The sequence below is a fragment of the Agelaius phoeniceus genome, chromosome 10, assembly GCF_051311805.1.
Source record: "Agelaius phoeniceus isolate bAgePho1 chromosome 10, bAgePho1.hap1, whole genome shotgun sequence".
In the NCBI taxonomy this organism is placed as follows: domain Eukaryota; kingdom Metazoa; phylum Chordata; class Aves; order Passeriformes; family Icteridae; genus Agelaius; species Agelaius phoeniceus.
This window is the reverse complement of record NC_135274.1, coordinates 7,563,925-7,577,804: the sequence shown is the minus strand read 5'-3', so window position 1 is coordinate 7,577,804 and position 13,880 is coordinate 7,563,925. Positions and strand designations below refer to the sequence as shown.

At 46.6% G+C, this 13,880-nt stretch overlaps 1 protein-coding gene across 3 annotated transcripts in view; it reads left to right on the top strand.

Moving 5' to 3' along the window:
- Window positions 1-5,539: 5,539 nt before the first annotated feature.
- Window positions 5,540-13,880, top strand: part of MAP3K13 (mitogen-activated protein kinase kinase kinase 13) — a 69,684-nt gene continuing 61,343 nt past the window's right edge. For 2 of the 3 annotated variants that reach the window (XM_054638949.2, XM_054638953.2), the window contains exon 1: window positions 5,540-5,676. The gene's annotated coding sequence lies outside the window, so the exon portion shown is untranslated. The remainder of the gene's footprint in view (window positions 5,677-13,880) is intronic. The other variant, XM_077183765.1, reaches the window with a different exon arrangement.

Here is a 13,880-nt window from a genome sequence, read left to right as displayed (position 1 = left end):
AGCATGAGAAATAAGAGAATCATTAATCAGTAGAAGATAGACCTCTAAATAAGAGAATGACAATCATTAATCAGTAGAAGATAGACCACTAAATAAGAGAATGATATAACTTGCAGCCAATGAACATTGATACCTTCATTTGCTGAAATGTATAAATAGTGAAAAGTTTTGATAGTTGTGCTGGCTTTGTGGATTTGCCACCCAGCCTCCTTTCTGTGCAGAAATGTAAATAAATCAAATACCTTGACTCACTGTTGGATTGGCATCTTGAACACTGGGTGAAAGACCCTATTCTGGACAACACTGGGATTTAATGTGTGCCCCCAGTCAAGCTCTGTCCCTCTGGTCCTCTCAGGCATCACTTCACACCAGCCCCTCAGCTCAGTGCAATAATGCCACTGTAAAAAGAGCTGAGAGGTAGGGGGGGAAACATAGTTTCTAATGTTACAACATGTATCTGTTGCTGTAAAATGTTATTTAAGGGACACAGAAGATTCTTATCTATACATTGTTATATTCTTATTTATATCTCTATATTCTCCCCTTTTTGTCTCTTGGCCTTTAAAAGTCAGTCCCTGGGCAGAATGGCTACAGCTCTTTCCCTGTTCTGGAAGAGGTGTACACAATTTTAGAAATTGATTTACCTGTACAGAAAGGTCCTTCACTAAAAGCAACCTTTATTGCTGCTTTTATATAACCTTTATTGTTACAGCTGTTGTGGTGGATCACTACAGCTCTTCTGGCATTTATTATATAATGTTACAACCCCCCCCCCCCCCCCAAACTAGTGATAATACTCTGCCATTTGCTTGTAAACAGCATCTTCTGGGAGTTTATAAAAATAGTGTAAATTATGCCTTGGAGGGCTAGCTGGTCTGTTGAATTTTTATTAACCAGAATGAAAGCAAAGATCACTCTAAGTTGTACTTTGTGTTTATAATTTACAGGTCTGATCTACTTGTGCTTTAATAATACAACTGCTGTAGTTGTGATAAACAGCCCTAATTCAAGCCCAAATAAACACAGAAGAAAGCAGTGCTTGGGAAAAGAGAGCTCATAGAAAAAAAGAAAAAGAAGAAAGTTCCACATTGTCAAGCAAAAGGTCAAGTAATATTTAAGGCTGTAGGCCTTATTCTTGTCTTTTTTTCTCTTTTTCCTTTAAGATGAATGGAGTTTGGTAGTGAGAAGAAGAAATGCATTTCAGTGTGTACAGCAGAGAAATGTTAAGTCTTGCAAGTTGTGCAATGAGCAAGTGCAAAGGCCTGTGCTTAAATCCAGCTCCCAAACCAGTGGGGGAAGACAAGGCTGTGGTACAGGCCCCAGTTATGCTTCTGGCTGTTTTCCTCTCCCAGTGTTGCTGTTTTCACTGCAATCAGATCCAAGGCTGTGCAGCTCTGCTACATCTGAGCTGATCTTGCACATGGGAGGGGGGAGCAGTGCACTGTCAGTGCAATTCACCTTGGCAAAATGCTATGAATGGTCCAGTTTGTTCCTGCAGATTTGTGTGGTTCCCCAGGAGCTTGTGCAGGTCTGTCAGCCCTGCTGTTCTAAAGCTGTGCAGGGGCTGCCAGGCACTTTGTGCTTCCCTGGAAAGCAGCTGTGGGCTGTGGAACCACAGGACAAGGGGGCAGCTGTAGGGGGATAGAATATAAGAAAATAAAGATAGTGTAGAAAGTAATCTTACCCCTAAGGAGTTGCAGCTGGGCCAATTATCAAAGAGTGGGAGCAGGCCTGACTTTAACAGGCCACAGCTGTAAGCAATGAGAAGAAGAGTGCTATAAAAGAGCTGGCTGGTTGAGGAGGGACCTGGAGTCAGGTGGCTGCTTTGTGAAGAAGAAAGAGTCAGTGCTCTGAGGAGGTGCCCAGGAGAACCACCAAGAAGGTATGAATGGAACCTTTGTGATTAGGAGATAACAGTATGGATCCCCTGTGATAAGATGACAACAGGCAGCTTTCTTTAGCCCTAGGCCTGCCAAGAGAAAAGAGATCTCACTGTTCCAGACCCCTCTGATTACTGGCTTTTTGACCACACATTAGAGGATAATGCTCAGAAAATACACCTAGCACCCAGCTCTGGGAAAAGATTCTCAGACAGGAATAGCAAATTCTTAGAAATTCCAGTACTAGAAGTGGCAATGAGGGTATTGACCAAAGGACAGATGTTAATGGATGTGAATGTTGTGCTTTGTCTTCTGAACCTTCAGAAAGTGCCATAGTAGAAAAAAAGATTCCTGCTTCTTTCTGAGCTGCAGCAACACAAATATGTCAAGTCTCCTACAGCCCCCTGGGATTATCAGCCTGTTCAGGAAGTGCTGAATGATAAAAACAAGTGTTTTATTTATAGGAGCCTCTGCTTAACTTTTATTCCAGTATATCAGTGCTGCAAGGTACTCCAGAAGAAGCACCTTGATTTGCTCTAACCTTATTCACACAGAACAAAAATTCCTGGAAAATGCTTTTTTTGACAGCTGCACCCAGAGAGACTGGAAAAGGTGAGTGCAGTAATGTTCCAGGAGGAGTAGAGTATTTCTGTGGGAACCACCTCTGAGAAATGTGGAAGGTCTTATCAGCTGTATTGTGCAATCTGAGTGGAGCTTTGTGGTAAAGCCCATGGCCACAGTGCTAAGAGGGGCAGGAACCTTTGGGTTCTTGTCATCAGCTGGTCTAAGCTTCAGGCCTGAATTACACCTTGCTGCTGAAATGACAGCCTGGAGGCCTAGCTAAATCCAACAACTGTGTTCTGTTTTCCCTTTAACAGCTATGACCTTTTTTTTTTCCCCCATTAGAAACTATCTGATGTAAAAAGAGCTGTTGAACCTTTGTAATCTTTGTCTGACCCCTTCATGTGTAGTAAAAGTTTACAATACTGGTAAACATTTGATTACAAAATTGTTTTCAAAGTCTCCTTTGGTTATCACACCCTTAGGAATTATCCTTTGATAACTTTAAGTTTCTTTTCCAAACTGTCTCCAAAACTCAGCCTCCCAGAGCCTCGGTGAGCTGGAGTTCAGTGCCTCAGGGCTGGCACAGAGAGCTCTCACAAAGGCACAGCTGGAGCAAGTGTGATAACTACAACCACACAGCAAGGCACACTGTAGCCATGGAATTTCATCCTATTGCAGAGTTTAAATTTCTGCTGAAGAGCCACAGCTTCTGTCAGCCATGAAGGTTATTTCAGCTTGATGTGGTGCAGGTATATTCATAAACATTTTTGTCCTAACTGGATATCCTTTGAGGAGTTGTTTGTTTTTGTGGGTTTTTTTTTTGTTTGTTTGGTTTTTTTTTCTGTAGTAAAAATGTTTTTAAATGTCATGGAATCTTTGCTTCCTGTTTTGTCTTGTAAAGTAAGTCTGGGCATAGTTAACTTTGCCCCTGTTACTACATTAATAACTTAAAACCTACTATGCAGGTGGAGAACAGTTGTATACCCAACTCTGCATTGCCCCTTAGAAGCAAACAACTCATTTTTGTTTAAAATGTGTGTGTGCAGGTGTGGAGAGCAGAGACACAGCCCTGTGAGCATGACAGCTGTTACCATGGAATCCCAGACTGGTTTGGGTTGAAAAGGACCTTAGAGCTCATCTCACTCCATGTCCTGCCATGGCCAGGGCACCTTCCACTAGTCCAGGTTGCTCCAAGCCCTGTCCAACCTGGCCTTGAAGGATTGTTGTCTTACTGAGGCTGTACTCTGCTCCTTGGCTTCTTGAAACCCAGGATTACCCCTCTCTAACCCCACTGCATCAAGCCTGGTCTGTATTTATGTATATTTTAGCATCCAGCCCTGCAAACACAAAGCCATGGACAACTTTGCACACATAAAGCTGGTCTGACAGATATGTTAGCAATGTACAAACTCACAGCATTTCCCACTGAGTGGGTTGTCTGTTCAGCATTTATCTCAGTCTGTGCCATGTTGGGAATTTAAGATCTAAATTGTCTTAAAAATTGCCATTTCAAAGGTAGATTTGATTTTTCCCTGCCAGAACAAAGTATGTTGGTTATTTTTAATATTACAAGGCTATCTCTTGACTTTTGAGCTCTGATTTTTGCGTGGTTGCAAAGCAACACCTCCTGGCAAGCCGTGGTATTGCTTGTGCAGGGAGAGACCTTCCTTGTGGGATGATACACGACAAAGCAGGAATGCTGTGGAGTGATAGTCACAGGATGGTCTGAGCTAGAAGGGACCTCAAAGCCCATCTCATTCCAGCCCCCTGCCACGGGCAGGGACACCTTCCACTATCCCAGGCTGCTCCATGCCCCATCCAACCTGAACTTTCCAGGGCAACCACAGTTTCTCTGAGAGACCGTTCCCAGACTATACCTGACTATTTAAGCAGAAAACAGAAGCATGAAGGGAAATTCAGAGCAGTTTCAGAAAAATTCCCTAGTGCCTCAAGCATCCCATTCCCTGGGCGCTAAATCAACGTGGGTTTCCTTAGGAGCAACCAAGACTACGCCACAGGACAAAGAACAAGGTTACAGTGCCCCCCACTCACAGCATTTCACGTGGTTCAAGGGGTTGTTGTGCTGCACTGGCATCCCATGGAATAGTGCAACACCCTGGAACAACACGAGGAGTTGGACTGAAAGACAGTAGGTGATGGCTGCAGAAGGCTGAGATGTGACAGAAATGTTCATGTGCTTATAACACAACCGACACAAGTGGCTGTGGGGGATATTTCTGGAAGGAGACAGTAACATCACCAATGAAGGTGACAAAAAGATACATGTAATCAATATGTTTTTCTGTTCTCCTTTCCAGATTCGTTGATGTAGCACTAAAGAAACTCTTTTGTGTCCACCAGCAGTAAACAACAGTGTTAAAAGTAGTCAAAGCTTGGCATCTTAATATCTAGTTTGGCCTGGCAAGGCTGTAACCTGGTGTTGAGAAAACTGACAGGTAATATTAGAATATTGGGGCTGCTATCACCAAGTACTCGAAAACAGGGTAAACCTCAGATAGCGAGTGCTGCTTTGGCCGCCCTTATCGCGCTGAGCCACGAGTCCGGTGCTCGTCTGTCCGTGCCGGCCCACGCAGGGGATGCTGTCCCAGTTCTCGGCAGCCCTGCCCGGGCCAGCTGGGATTCCTGCACACGTCCCGCCCGGCCCAGGGCTCATCGGGAGCACCTGAGGACGGCCCGAGGTGTCCGCCTCGACTAGCCAGCCCCGTACGGTTCCGGCCTGAGGCGCTGCGGGTCCGGCCGTGTGCGCTGTGCCCAGACCCTCACGGGCACGGCCCGAGGTCGCCTCACGCCTTCCCGCCCAAAACCCGCCCGCGCGCCGCCTCAGGCCACGCCCACGCGCCAGACCACACCCACGCATCATTAGCCCACGCAGCATTAGACCACGCCCACGTGCACCGGCGCCACGGGCCCTCGGACCCCGCCCACTCCCCTCAGACTCCCCCGCCCATGTCCCAAGACCCCGCCCACGTCCCGACGTCCTCGCGCTCTATCAGGCCCCGCCCACACGCTTTAAATCCCGCCCACGCCCCTCAGACCCCTCCTGTGCTTCTGCAGCTCTCGGCCACGCCCCGTCACCCACCCACACCGCTCAGGCCCCGCCCCCAGCTTAAAGGCCTCCCGCAGCCGGCGCGCTGCCGGAGGTGACGTTGCGGGTCCGGCGCGGGGCGGAGCCGGCCAGGGACGCAGAGCTGAGGGAGCGGGCATAGCGCAGGTACCGGGGAGATCGGGGTACAGGCTGCGCGGGGAGCGCGGGGGTACGGGGCGCTCAGGGAGCGGGGAGCGCGGGGCTAGGGCTGTGCAGGGAACGGGGAGCGCGGGGTACGGGCTGAGCGGGGAGCGCAGAGAGCTCCGTGCCTGAGTGACGGAGTGCTGAGGGAATGATGCCCCAGGAACGCGCTGCTCGGGGACACGGGGTGCTCAGGGAATGCGGTATGCAGGTAACCGGAGTGCTCGGGGAATGGCGGTGCTGAGGGACACGGGGTGCTCGGGGAATGGGGTGCTGAGGGACACGGGGTGCTCGGGAATGGGGTTCCCGGCTTTCAGGGTGCTCAGGACACTGCGCTCCTGTTTGCAGGCGCGGAGCCCTCACGCTTGTATATTTGATATAAAAAAAAAGGGACTTCTTCCAGTTTAAGAGAGCGGTCAGAGCCGCCGCCGAGGTGCTGGCGGTGGCAGGTGAGCAGTCCCACGGTGTTATCGCTGCTCTCCGGGCAGCAGGAAGCGTTTCAGGCAGTCGCCAGACATCCTGGAGCAAATCCCGCCGGAGCTCAGCCTCTGGTGTCTGTCCTAATCTTGTCTGGGGGCTGTTGACAACAACAAAGACCAGCACAGGCTCCGATGGTTTTGTGCCCTCTCCGGTAAAAAAAAAGAAGTGTAGGAGTTTTGATGCTTCTCTCAGCGGGCAGAAGTTTGGGAGAGTGGCTGGGATGAGTTCAGTGGATGTTTCATTTGGGCTATGTGGCTTAGCCCAGAGAAGTGCAGCTCTTAAGTTAATGAGGGAAGGCAGGAACTGTGGTGCCAGGACAAGGGGAATGGCTTCCCACTGCCAGAGGGCAGGGTTAGATGGGATATTGGGAAGGAGTTCCTCCCTGTGAAGGTGGTGAGGGTCTGGCCCAGGCTGCCCAGAGAAGCTGTGGCTACTCCAGCCCTGGAAGTGTCCAAGGCCAGGTTGAACAGGGCTAGAGCAACCTGGGATAGTGCCTATGGCAGGGAATGGAATGAGGTGAGCTTTCAAATCCCTTCCAATCCAAACTATTCCTCTTTTCTCCTTGTAGGGAAGGGCACTGCCCCTGGCACAATCTTGTACTGTGCCTCAGTTTTGCTAAATGGATGGCAGTTGGGTGTAACACCTGCAGGTGTAGTGCAATGGAAATAAAACCTTTAGATAAAGCAGACAGGAACCTGCCTCCTCTCTTGTTTGAGCTCTGTGGGAATTTTGCTGCTGGAAAGTGCTGAGACCTTGCTGTGACTTCACTTGCAGTTGTTCTTTTAACCTGTAGTTTTACTGCTTCAGAGGTAGGTTGCTCTTAGTGTACTGGTCTCATTCTCAAAGCAGAGCAGGAAAATAAAGGTAAATGCTTTCTGCATTCACTCCAAGATGGAGTGGAGTCGTGATCTGATTGCTCCAAGGAGGTGTTTGAGCTGTGAAAGGTTGCATTTTGTGGTAACTCTATGGATCTGGAAGCATGGAATTTCAGGAACAGGTTTGATATTATATTTCTGCTGGAAAGGGGAGCCCTGTGCACCTTTTTTCCATCCCTCTGCTTGTCTGTTTTCCTTGCTCCTCAAGTGCAGGTGTCAGTGGTGGTGTGGTGGGCTGGATTCAGGCGCCAAACCCACTGGCAATTAGCACCATTTGGAAATTGAATCCATGGAGCTGTGTGCCTGTGCATCCAGCAGGGAGAGGCAGGCCACCCATTAGGCAGTGACAGGCATCAAAACCAGTTAAGCTGCTCCTGAAAGTGTTCCCCGAGGCTACACTTTGCTGGACAGTCCTGGTGTTTGTGGTTTGGCTTTTTGGTGGTGTTTGTTGTTTTGTTTTGGGTCTTTTTTGGGATGAAAGCTGTGCACTACTCCTTATTTCCAGATGTTCCTAATATCCTCAGCCTCTTCCTTCCACTCTCCCAGCAGAAATATTTTTGTTTCCTGACAAAGTTTCCTTTTGGGTGCTGACCAAACTGGTGCCTGTGAAGGGTTAGAAGTACAGAACTGGGGCATTTTTGGAATGGTGTCTGTGGTGATTTTCACCCGTAACTGCACAGGAATCATTGCTACAACAGATGTTCTGGTTTAGAGAACAAAAACAGCTTTTGCTAAATGTAAAGATGGGAGTGCTAACAACAAATAAAGAAGTCACAGAGAACAGGTGGATAAAGAATTGAAACAGATGTAGGAAAGAAGGAATTACTCTCAGTTGTTCACTTTTGGCCTGATTTGTATGTTAACAGCTGTTTCTCACAGCAGAAAGCTCTCCAAAAAGATAAAAGGTAAGACTATTGGCAAAAATTTATATCAGGTGCATGCAGAGAATTTTTTTAAACATAAGCAGTTTTCTTACCCTCACTAAGACTAGGAACAATTAACCTGGGAAAAAATCACTTTTGTTTATTATGTTATTTTAAAGTCTGTGTTAGTACAGCAGGTCATAGTTAGTGGTAATTAGTGGAGAATAAATGCTTTTCCTTGTAATGTGCAAGACATATATAAGCCTTTGTGACATAGATTAATGGCTTAATTGCAATGTTAAAATACTGCTTCTGGGACATATGCTGAATTTCCAGACCTTGGTGTGGTTTGGCTTTAAATGCTTTTTGCTGTGTGGCTCTTGCCCCTGCCTTGAACCTGCTCTGAAGTGTACACCTCCCATTGTTTACATCTCCTTTCCTGGAAGCATTTTCCTTTAGTTCCCTTATTAAAATTACTTATGCTGACTCTAACTGCTGTCCCTGTAGAATTTTTCTTCACTAGTTCTCATGAAGAAGATTAACTTATTATTATTATTATTATTATTTTTGTTAGAAATGGCAGCATAAGCTTTAATAAATTACCATATCCAATACTCCAGGTGGGTCTCAGCAGTGCAGAGCTGAAGTTAAATATTGACTTGTGTAGAACTTTGGTCTTGAGCAATCCCTGCTGAAACTGCAGCCAGGAGAAAGGAGTTGTGGCAAAGATAATCACTTTAAACCACCCCCTACCAAACTGAAGCCAATCTGGCTGTGGGGAGTGGTCCCAGAGGAGGCTCCCAGAAACCCCCCATAGTGTCCCCATGTTCAGGGCTGGGAGCCTGCATGATGTGAGGGGACAGCCACCTCTGTACCTGGCGGTGATGACAGCCCCGGTGTGTCTCTGTGTAGTGAAATGACTGGAATTTGGGGTCTCCTGGTGGTGCCACATCTGGGGTCTGTTCCAATCTTGCTCTTATTTGTATTTAACCATCCCTGGAGCTGGAGGGAATTGTGTGTGCCAGGAGCCCAGCTGGTAGGAGGTCTCTGCTCTGGGACCATGGCTCCTACTACAGAAGGCTCTTTGTGCTTTATAGACACGTGATCCCTAGAAAAAATAAACATTTCTCATTCTTGCAGAGATTTGCTCTCAGATATGAACTAAGCAATAACTGTTTCAGCACTTTCACTGATCCATCCATCTTTACTTGTCTTGTGGGCTTTTTTTACAAAAGTCTGAAATTTGCTTCTAAACTTCATTGGAAATAGAATTCCTCTGGGACTGACAAGATACATTTTCTTCTTGGTGATGTGGCATGTATCATTCTTGACTGCTTTGCTGTGGGGAGCTCAAAAAGCAACATAGAGCTGTATATTAAAGAAAACTAATTTTTCTCTAGCTAAGAGGCTTTATAAGAGGTGGTAGCCATCTTAGATTTTATTTGCTTGTGGGGAACAGGAATTTCAAGCTAATCAGAAGGTTTTAGTAAAGAAAGAACATCCAGTCATCTATGGTGCTTTAGCTAAAAGAATTTTGCTGTCCTTTAATAGTAAAATATTTTGAGCTGTTTATACCTGGGGGAATAAGTTATTTTATATCTGTGGTAAGTCTGTTTTCTGTCAGAATCTGCTTCTAGGAAGATTTTCCTCCGGTGTTATTGGAAGAAGGTTGTGTATGTCAAATGCCAACTTTGTTTACTATAAACTGAGGTTTCGATGGAGGAAGCATTTTGGATGCAGGATTGGATTGGTGACTCCTGCTTTTTAACTTGATATTTTTGAAACCATTTCCTTAAGTGTGATGGGTGTGAACTGAAGAACTTGTAGAGCAAAAAGTGGCTCGAGTTTTTAGCATTCCTGTCAAGTTGGTGCACTTTGTGAATGCAGTGTAGCAGTGTGACTCACTGTCAGGTGTGTGTCACGGATGTGTGCCTGTCTGCTGGGACTGAGGTCAAGGTTTAGGCTGAGCTCCAGATGGTGGCCAGAGGATTACTTTGAGAGCTAATTACAAGGCTTCTTTGTGTAAGTCTGAATAGTTACATCACAAAGATATTCTTTAATTATTCATCAGGCAGTTTAGTGGGGAAATATCCCACACGTTTTTAACTTTCTGTTGAGATGTGTTTTGCCCTTAGCCTGCCTGGCTCGTGTTGAATGTATCCCAGCACTTGCAGGCTGTTTTAATGGGCATTCATTGCTGACTCTGCCAGTGGGATCTCTGGCATCTCTGAACTCTGGATGTCTCTTTCTCTCTGCATGTGTGGCCTACATTTCTTCTCACATCCACCTCCAGAACAGGCGAGCTGCAGTGGTGTGGGCTGTGAGCAAAGGCCTCTGCCTCTGGTTTATTCAGGCGTGGCCTCCCTTGAGTGAGCAGAGGCTATTTTTGAAGCTCCCTCGGGGAGAAGGTGGTCAGGAATCCAACCTTGGAGCTGAGCAGAGGGGAGTGCAGCAGTGTCAGCTTTGGTCACTGTGCTGGGTCAGCTGCTGCTGGTGGTTCTGTCACAGAAGATCCTGTCTCCTGCAGAAGGGTGGTAGCGAGGTCACCCGACAGCAAAATGCTGAGAAAATATTCATTTTACTCCATTGGTTTGTTGCTGTTGCCAGGAAACACCTTGTCCACATTTCAGAGACTTGTGAGTTTTGGTTGCTTCTATCTTAGCTCAACAGATTTGCCCTACAACTCATGGATAGAGGGCATTGTCTCCAGCATCCTCCAGATCAGTGTGCCAGCCTGTCTTGTGAGGTTCCATTGTCACTCTTAGCTGGTGCCACTACAGTTGTGACCTCTGGCCTGTGGCAGGATGGCTCAGTGCTGAGGGGGATGAAATTTCCTTGCAATGTTATCCTTCCCTGTGTCTGGGCTACTCAGGTATCCCTCAAAGAGGAGTTTCCCACTGATGCTGTGTACCCAGTGCTGCTGCTATTGCCGTCAGGTCAGCCTGACACCTTCTTGTTGGTGGAGGAAAGAGAGTGCTGGGCTCTCATGGTGGTGGTGCCGTGGACCTCAGCAGGTGGCAGATGGATGGCTGAGTTTTCATGGAGTCATTTGTTTTCTACCTGTTTTCCTTACAACCTGGACACTAAAGTTCACCATGTTGCTTGGCAGCATTGGGACACCACTTTGGGAATAAGAATGTTTAGCAGTTGCTTTAGCTGTAGGGCTGCTGGAAGGACTCCTGTCCCTGGGCACAGGTCAGTGTGTCATACACCTGACACAGAGCACTGTGACCTCCCTGGTTCCCTTACAAACAGAGCTCTTCTTTAATGGGTTATTTACATTCCCCAAGGCACAGTGTCCTGTAGTTTCAATGTTTGTGTCTGTCTGTACTGGGAGGAAATGCTGCTGCTGGTTAACTGATTTAGTGTGTTCTCGTGGGTAAAGGTTCCTCCTGCAGCCTGGTGGGCAGAGCAAGGGTGCTGGCTGTAAGCTATAAGTATTATTTTTGGGTTCTGTCATCCATTGCATGTTCCTGCAGGCAGGAGCTCTCTGGGCAGAGATAATCCAAACTGTTGATGTGCTCTGTGCAGCGCAGTCAAGTTGAGGAGCTCAGTGGGCTGACCAAATGGGCAGTTAACACAGCACATACCGGTGTGGAAGCCTCCTAGTGCTCAGAGCCTTAGGGAATGTTGGCACAGTCATTTTTCCCTGTGTCTAGGCCCAGAATGTACCATCTGCAACAGAAAGTCATCATGATGTCTCTTGAGAGGTAAAAGGATTTGTATGTGTTTTCCTTTGCTATGTCAGGGAATAGCTGACCTTGGGGCCAGCTATGAGCTGGCTGCTTTTCTGTGTTTCTGAACACACTGAAGCAGCAAAGATCAGTCCCCAGAATGCATGTGAGATTTAGTCAGGACCCTTTTCAGAACCCAGACTACCTTAAAGTCCCTCTTTGCCTTAATTTCCCAAATAATTCAGTTCTCCTTTAAAAAAATCTAAACCTAAGCTCTGGCTTCCTGGTTCATGGAGTGGGAGGCTATTGTGTGCCTGACCTCAAACTGGCTGCTGCTCAAGATTCTGCAACATGTGATGCCTGGTGTTGCATCAGGTGATGGATGTGGGATTTTGTTGATCCCTCTTGGCCAAGGCATCCTTGAACCTTCTATTTTGAGAGGCCCATATGGTTGCAGGACTGAAGGAAACACAAACTTTAGTGCTGCATCCCATGTGCTGGTTCTGGGAAGCTGTTGACAATTACAAGAGCCCTCGCTTCTGCAGACTGTCACTGGAACCAGGAAAGGTGGAGGGAAAGAACCTGCTCAGCCTCTTTGAGCTCAGTGAGCTCAGTGTTTTCTTTGGAGGTCACTTCATCCTCCTTCATTTCCCTTCTTCCCCTATAAATCATGCTTTTTCCAAGGTTGTTCCCCAAGATTTCATTTCCCTCTTTTTGCTGAAACCTCACATCTCCAAGAAGGTGGTGCTAGACCACACTTATTTTTCCATAACTAGAGGATTAAATCTTCCAGACATTCTTTGAAGCCACTGAGAGAGCAAGGCTATTGCCAGTCACCTGGAGGTACATGAGGGATTCTTAGGGGCTTGTTTATTCTCTGTGTGATGAGTGATACTTCTTGTCCTCCTTTCTCTGAGGCTAACTCAGATTATACTGATAGCATTAGTGAAGAACGATTCCAAGTCTGATGTCACTTTACAGCAAAACCTTGGAGGTTTGTTGAGACACTCACCAGACACTGGGACTTTGCAGAGTAACCCAGGAATGAAACTGCATTTTGTGGAGCAAAATGTACTGAGAGTGGTGTGAGGGACTGATGCTTGTGTTGGAGAGGGCTGAAAGAAGGAGCTCCAAGCAAAGCTCTACACACACCTGCATGTGTGGAGTCACCTGAAGTGCAGGAGAGCAGTTTTTTAAGCACTTTTCTTTAATCCCTGTTGTCTGTATGACACTCTGCTCTTCCCTTTGCAGTTCTTCCAGCAGCAAGTTGACAAGGACTGTGAATTTGGGATATGTGTCAAACCTCTAAACCTGTGAGCTTGCAAAGAGGCATGGGACTTGTCCTGCTGATATTCCCAAAAGGAGAAAAACCCCTGGGGATACTTTGCATCTCCAGCAGTGAAGTGTGAAAGTGGAAATGGACAGTAGATACTGAACTGTAATTATTGGGAAGCAGGAGTCTTTTCTAGGCTAGTGGGAACATTCAGAGGGTGACCTGAGTAATCTGGAAGAGTTGAAGGGTTTCAGTGCCCTAAGTAACTTTGTGACTCTTTGACAGATGCTTCCAAAAGGAACAAAATTGATAATGGGAACTTCAGGATGCGCCGCGCTGAAATTTTATCTGCCTAAGTAGCTGCTAGTCCAATTCCATTAATGTTTGCATATTTAATAAACTTCTAATGTGGGATTTTAATGAGTTGGCAGTTATCTCTGAACACCCAGCAGCAGCAGCAGTCTCAGAGTTTAGGTGGCTCTCAAATGGAGATTTCTCTCACTTAGAAGGCATGTGGCCTTTCCTTGGGCAGTCAGCACTTGGCAGGCTCTGGAATACTTTGATTTGGTTTGTACTGATGTACATCAACAGTGAATTAATAATTTGGATGGAGCCCTAGGGTTAAGTTTTTGGGGGAGGCATCTTTTTAGAAAGCCAGATTTAAGAGAAGTGACCTTGCTTAATCTCATAACACACCATTTAGCTACTTGGGCTGTTTCTTGCTAGTGATCTAATTATTTTGGCTGTGAAATGGGACTGCCAGGGAAATTGCTTCTAACGTGGCATTTACTCATTTACACTCCCAGTGCTTTTGCTTTGCCTTTTCAGCCTAATTTTGCAAACATATGTCCAACTCCTTCTAGTCCCAAGCAGGGTAAGAAGTGCCCTGGTTGTGCTGCACAGTTGGACCCAAGTGTCTGTGGTGAGGAGAAGGAAGGTAATCTGTTATTGAGGGAATTGTAGCAAAATTCAGCAGAGCAGTTCAGTGCTTATGCTTTGGAGAAAAACCTGAGTGTAGTAAATA